The sequence below is a fragment of the Cupressus sempervirens genome, chromosome 11 (assembly GCF_028749045.1).
Source record: "Cupressus sempervirens isolate cs-2001-9-10 chromosome 11, ASM2874904v1, whole genome shotgun sequence".
Taxonomy (NCBI): Eukaryota; Viridiplantae; Streptophyta; class Pinopsida; order Cupressales; family Cupressaceae; genus Cupressus; species Cupressus sempervirens.
The window spans coordinates 183,787,687-183,794,427 of NC_143128.1; the positions used below are offsets into that span (position 1 = coordinate 183,787,687).

Consider the following 6,741-nt stretch of genomic DNA (forward strand, 5'->3'; position numbering starts at 1 on the left):
TAGCAACATGTAATGAGTTATGGTTTCTAGAAGTTGTGCTACCTAAAATGGACAAGAATTTTAAAATTTATTTTGAGTTTCAAAAGTTGTTGGGGTTTGTTGTAATGTAATCAAATATGAATAATAATATAGTAAGGTTGGTCGACTTCAGAGTTTCTGGTTAAAATGTATAGAACCTTCTCAGGTAGTTAAAATTTCATATATAAGGAAGGCTTGTATGGTTGTCAAGTACACTTATGGGGATGTGACTATGACTTGCAAATAAAATGCCCATGTGGCTTAGAATGTCATATTTTATAATATTGTAACTCCATTTTGTTGAGATAGTAAAAGTTGATTTTTTTTTTTTTTTTTTTTTCTATATTTTTTTTGTATGTGTTTGTATTGATAAGGGGATTACCCTTCATCAATATTAACAATGCAAATGTTATAAGTCCCTTTAAATCATGTTTGGAGGATATCTAAAGCTTTCTTTGAATAGTTAGCTATAGTTATTTTTGGAAAAATTACCTCTGCTAAGGCTACTTTAGTCAAGTTTAATGCTTTTGCACCTTTTCTCCTTGACTCCTTCGACTGATTCTTTTGATTATTTAAGAGGAAAACAAATTGAGATGGGTTAGTTAGATCAACAAATCCATTGACCACAAGCTCCCACAATTTCAAAAGAATTAATGACCAAATAACTATTGTACCATGTAAAGATATCAAAATCCCCAGAATCGGGTAAACATAATGACTTACAACTATGAACTTCGCAAACACCGAGAATGCATAATGGAATAACAAATGAAGATAACAAAGAAAATGATTGGATATATCGAAGACTCTTTCTTTCTTTCTATAAAACTTTAAATTAAACTATTACAGGTATAAAACATACTCCTACAAACCTGAGAAAATAAAACTAATAACTATAACTGCCAATTACAAATTAAACTTGCAGCAATTTGGGGTTGTATACAAAGTACCCTAAGCTTGTCAAAGCCACACAAACTACCTAGAGAAATCAATGCTCAATAGATAAAACACACACCTACTACTATCATAAAATCTATGAATCAAACTGAGAGTTGCACACACTTTGACTTGATAAAGGATACAACCATTCTTCTCTTTTTTTATTTGATTTCCAGTAAAATTTCCCCACAAATTTTAAATTTCAAACTCACCTACTAACAATTAATTCATTTGATTGTTGACACTGCACATACTTTGCAATGTTAGGAGCTAGATGTGGATTATATTCTCCAAAAACATTAACTTTCCATTGTTCACTTTTGGAAGCTCTTGATAGGCAAGTAGTTGTTAGAGCTCAAGGAAAAACTAGATTTTACTTAAAATTCTAATAAATAATAAATTCAACTATGCAAAATCATGTATTGGAAACAAAAAATCCATAATAATTATAAAATGTCCAACATGCCATTTGAACCAATGGGTACAATTGCTAATAGAGACCTTCAAATAAATATGTTAATAATATTTCTAAAGTAGGAAGACACATACAACTTTACTAAGTGACAACTCTATGAAACAGATTTCTAGAATACTTCAACAATTGTTATTAATTTTTTTAAAAAATATCTATAAACATGAGTTCATATTGATTTTATGAAAAAAGACAAGCTTAAAATTTAACTTCTAAAACTCTAAAAATTTCATAATTTAAAAATTTGTTTTAAGTTCCAATATAAAAAATAATTTCATAAAACTAATATCTAAACTTAAACAAAAAAATTTACACAAAATTTTATTTCATCTCATTACCATTTTGTCCATTATATCTCATAGCCTTATAGTCTTAAAATTAGTCAGTCCAATATGATGGCTTTATTAGTAATCCATGAATATCCTTCACACAACGAAATATTGGAAAAGAAGAAACGTTTTGCCAAGTCAAAAATCGTGCCATTGATTTTTTTTTAATTTTAATTGTTTAAAAAAACTGTCCATATCAATATGTTGCGCTCTCAACGTGAAATCAAACCAGCTTTGGCGTTGTCAAGCAACGTGCCATCCCATTTCCAAGTTTGATGTAAACGGAAACGATAATATAATCAGCCGTTCAATACTTGATGAAAGCTCTATAAATTGCAGTGGATTATTAGTGTTAAAGTTGTCAAAATGTCTTTGAGTTGCATTACTCCCTTCGCTTCCACATTGGTTGGACAGAAGCAACCACTTAGTTGGAGCAAAGTCTGCTGAAAGGCCTACTCTGAATAGAAGGCCAAGGGAGTTGCATTACTCCCTTGGCCTTTTATTCAGAGTAGGCCTTTCAGCAGACTTTACCCAGCATGCTGCAGTGTTGCTTAAGTTCCGAACGGTTTAAACATCACACACTAAGGCTTGATTCCTAGTTCAAAAGTGTTAAATAGTCAAAGTTTACTTACTTTTCTAGGCTTAATTTTTTCCTTAGTGTGTGATGTTTAAGGCTGGCCCTCAAGTTCCAATCAACATGGCCTTGATAACTGATGAGAAAGGCATTACACGCCGTATTGGAAATCATCACCCCAACTTGTGGGGTGATGATTTCCTACAATCTCTTTCAATATCTTTTGACGTAACTTTCTTTCTTATATCTAGGAATCAAGTCATAGTGTATGATATTTGAATCTTTCATCATTATCTTTTGGTTTCTTTTGAAACGATGATTTCCTATAATCTCTTTCAAAATCTTTTGAAAACATAAATTACTTAACTGTATCATGTTTGAGAATCAAGTCTCAATATATGATGTTTAAACTTTCTCATTATTATCTTATTATCGTGCTGATCTATTTAATCTATCTCACAAGTCTCTATTGGTTTTTGATCTGTTTAGGGTCTCTCATACACTGAATACTCTGGAAAGCTCATTAATGAGGTAAAGGGCATGTTCAATGCTCTTTGTGAGAACTGTTCATCTGTAGATGATCTGTACCAACGGCTTAAATTGATTGATGATATACAACGCCTTGGAATTGATCGTCATTTTAAAAATGAAATAAAAGAACATCTAGACTATGTTTACAGGTTTTCATGTTTCTTCCATCTAGTCGTTGCAGCTACAATGTAGAGTGTATTCTTTCATCTAATTCTAATGCCTAATAATTGTTTGAATAGCAGACATTGGAATGATGCCAACACCACAGCCTTCTGTGGATCTCAACACCACAACCTTCTGTGGATCTCAACACCACAACCTTGGGCTTTAGAATTCTTCGCCTCCATAGATATGGTGTCTCTTCAGGTGATATCTGCAATCACTAAATCCAAAGAACTTTTATTTAAATTGCAAAATACATTTTGATATGTTTTGAAAATAGTACAATCATTATGAACTTATTGTGAACTATTTGTTCAATAATGGCCATATCTATAAAAGATCAGATCAATACAACATATAGGGGGTTAAAGAAATTTATAAAAGAGAATTCTTACATTTTATATGATAAAATGAGATGAAAGTAGTTCAACTATAAACATTAATTGTTCAATAATAAGCTCATCTTCATTATATAGAGATCCGACATGATTGATGAGTGATAGATATTACTCATAATAAGTATAATGTTATGAGTAATATGATAGTACAAACGCTTTTAGTATTTCAAATGAATTATTTTCCAAGAAAAGGTGATTAGTATTGCGCTTCAATTTTAAATTTTAGAAGTATTTAAAATAAAGATTGAAATCTGAATATATTTACATTTAAATTAAAATAATCATTTTATGATTATTAAGGGAATATAGTTATCTAATAAATTATATTTTCTAAAAGTATCAAGCAAAGTTGTTTCTAACTTGATATTATATCAGTTATGTTGCAACAATTCATAAATAGAGATGGAAAATACTTGCCCAGTCAAACAACCGAGGAGGAGCTAAGAAGCATTCTAAACTTATTTTGAGCTTCACTCATTGCATTTCCGAAGAAGCAAGCCATCGATGATGCCAAAGCATTTTCTACTTCATATTTGAAAAATGCTCTACCCAATATTAATAATACCAATCTTTCAAAAGAGGTATCTATATCTATTAATATTATTTTATGTTATCTATCAATTCATTTATCAATTGCAATTCTAATTTATATTGTGTGATAGATACAATATAATCTAGAGTATGGTTGGCACACCAATGTGCCTAGGTTGGAAGCAAGGACATATATTGACCTATATGGAGATGCCAAGACTGCAAACAAGTAATTTCAATACCCTCTACCATGCCCATCTTCCCTATTTTAAAATACATAGATAACTTTTAGAAAACAAATTTAGTCTTTTATTTTTTTTATAGAATAGAAAATTGTGTTTTCTAATTTTATAGAGCCTATCTATTATATTTTAACATTGTAAATTTGGAGTTATTGTAGTGTTTTCAACTCAAAATTTTTAGAACTAGCCAAGATAGACTTCAATAAGATCCAATCAATTCAACAACAAGAGCTTCAAATCCTCTCAAGGAAAAAAAAAACTAATGTTATGTAAGATATTCTCTTAGCTTGGAAATTAAATTATTTATGACATAATTCATAATCAAATAGATGGAAAATTGTATTGATTCAACAATGGGTGTGCATTATATATGGTGGATAGAGTTTGGGCTAACTAAACTAGATTTTGCATGTCATCGCCATGTGAAATTTTACTTTTGGGCAGCTACATGGTGTATTGAGCAAAAATATTCTACTTTTAGAATTGGGTTTGCGAAGATAGCCACTATGGTCACTTGTTTGGTTGATATTTATGACACTTATGGAACTATAGATGAACTTGAAATCCTCACAAAAGGCATAAAGACGTATTTATTTTCTTACATTTAGATAATGGTGATATATAAATAAAAATATTAAGCCATGTATGTATTAAAATTCTAGTTATCTCCATAGGGATCATTATGCTCATGTAAATAATTGATAGATTAATGACACTCTATCATAATTTATAATGGGTAGATATAAACAAGTTTAGTTTTCTTTATTTCTCATGTACTTTCAAATGCACATATCTGTTCACATTAATATATACATTTGAACAATCTAATATATTGATGTATTTCTAAATTGAGAGATAGATATATTACGTGAATATATTATCATTTACTTTATGAAAGGTGGGATTTAGCATACATGGAAGGACTTTCAGAATTTATGAAGTTGACATTCAAGGTATTTGATGAAGCTTTGAGGGACATGGCTCAAGAGGCTGAAAAAACTCAAGGAAGAGACACACTTTACTATTCGCGAAAAGCTGTAAGATTTTGCCAATATTTAATTTTAATACCTATATTTGATATTCTATTAGTATGCAATCTATAGGAAACAAATTTAGTTAAATTAATATATTTATTTCACTAATTTATTTAGTCTTAATGCAACTTAAAGACTATTATATTTCATTTAAAAGAATCATAAAATGTGAGATAAGTGAAAATTTATTTTTAAAATTTTATAGAATTTGATTTAATATTTATTTTGAGTCTTATTTTATATCTATTTTATAGTTTAATTACTCAAAATTATTAATACTAATTTGGAATGTTCTGCAAATACAGTGGGAAGTTTACATAGATGCTTACCTTCAAGAAGCAAAGTGGCTTGCTATGGGTTCTATGCCATCCTTTGAGGAATATTTAGAGAATGGAAAAGTAAGCTCTGGGGCTCGTGTTGTGACCTTACAACCTGTACTCGCACTAAATGCTCCCATTTCTAAGGATGTTATTAAAGAAATTGATTATCCATCAAGGTTTAATGATCTTTTAGGCATAACCCTCAGATTAAGAGGTGACATAAAGACTTTCAAGGTATGTTATAAATTTAGAAAATCTAACTTTTAAAATATCAAGTTTATTCATGCATAAGATTGATTGCTTAGATTAAAAGGAAATTGTATAAAAAAAATTACAAAGTTATATTCATTTTTGAAGGCCGAGGCAGTTCATGGAGAAGAAGTATCATGTATAACATGTTATATGAAAGATCATCCTGAATCTACAGAGGAAGATGCATTAGAGTATCTCAATTTTTTAATTGAAGAAAATCTCAAAGAATTAAATTGGGAATATTTAAAATCTGATAACGTTCCACTACTTAGCAAAGATCATGCATATGGTCTATCAAAAGGTCTCCAACTTTTCTAAAGGGAAAGAGATGGATTTAGCGTCTCAGGCATATTATCAGCAAAACCATGATTGAACTAGTTCCTATGTGACTATTTTATTAAGTTATATCTACTTGTTATCAAGAGCATAGTCTCCTTTTGATACATAGAATCTATCATAATGACTATGGTTTATTAATTATCTATGTGAATGGATTTACACACTTGTGTGGTTATAAATAATGATTATTCTGTCAAAATATTAATAGCCATGTGATTTTCATAAGCTTTTTCCCCCCTTATTAGTATCATCCCATGCCTCAGTTTATTTTGGTAAATGTTCTTTTCTATAATTGAACAAAATTTAATCTATTTTATAGTTTTCTTAAAATATTTTCTTATATGAGTATAAATCACATAAAGTAGTTAACCTTTTAAAAGAGTCATAATACTCTATTTTATCAATAGTCTATTTCCAAATTAATGAAAGTAGATATTTATAGAAGATTTTATTTGAATGTACACACACACTCACACTTACACTTGATCTATAATTGGTCGTAGTTCCATAATTGTTTTATTAATTTAGTAAATTATTATTTTACACTCCATACAAGTGCGAGTATTGGGGCGAAAAGAATGGGGGAAGAAACTCCTAGTG

General features: G+C 29.6%; 1 pseudogene; it reads left to right on the forward strand.

Moving 5' to 3' along the window:
- Window positions 1–2,124: 2,124 nt before the first annotated feature.
- Window positions 2,125–6,191, forward strand: LOC149528807 (alpha pinene synthase, chloroplastic-like; annotated as a pseudogene).
- The last annotated feature ends 550 nt before the right edge of the window (window positions 6,192–6,741 follow it).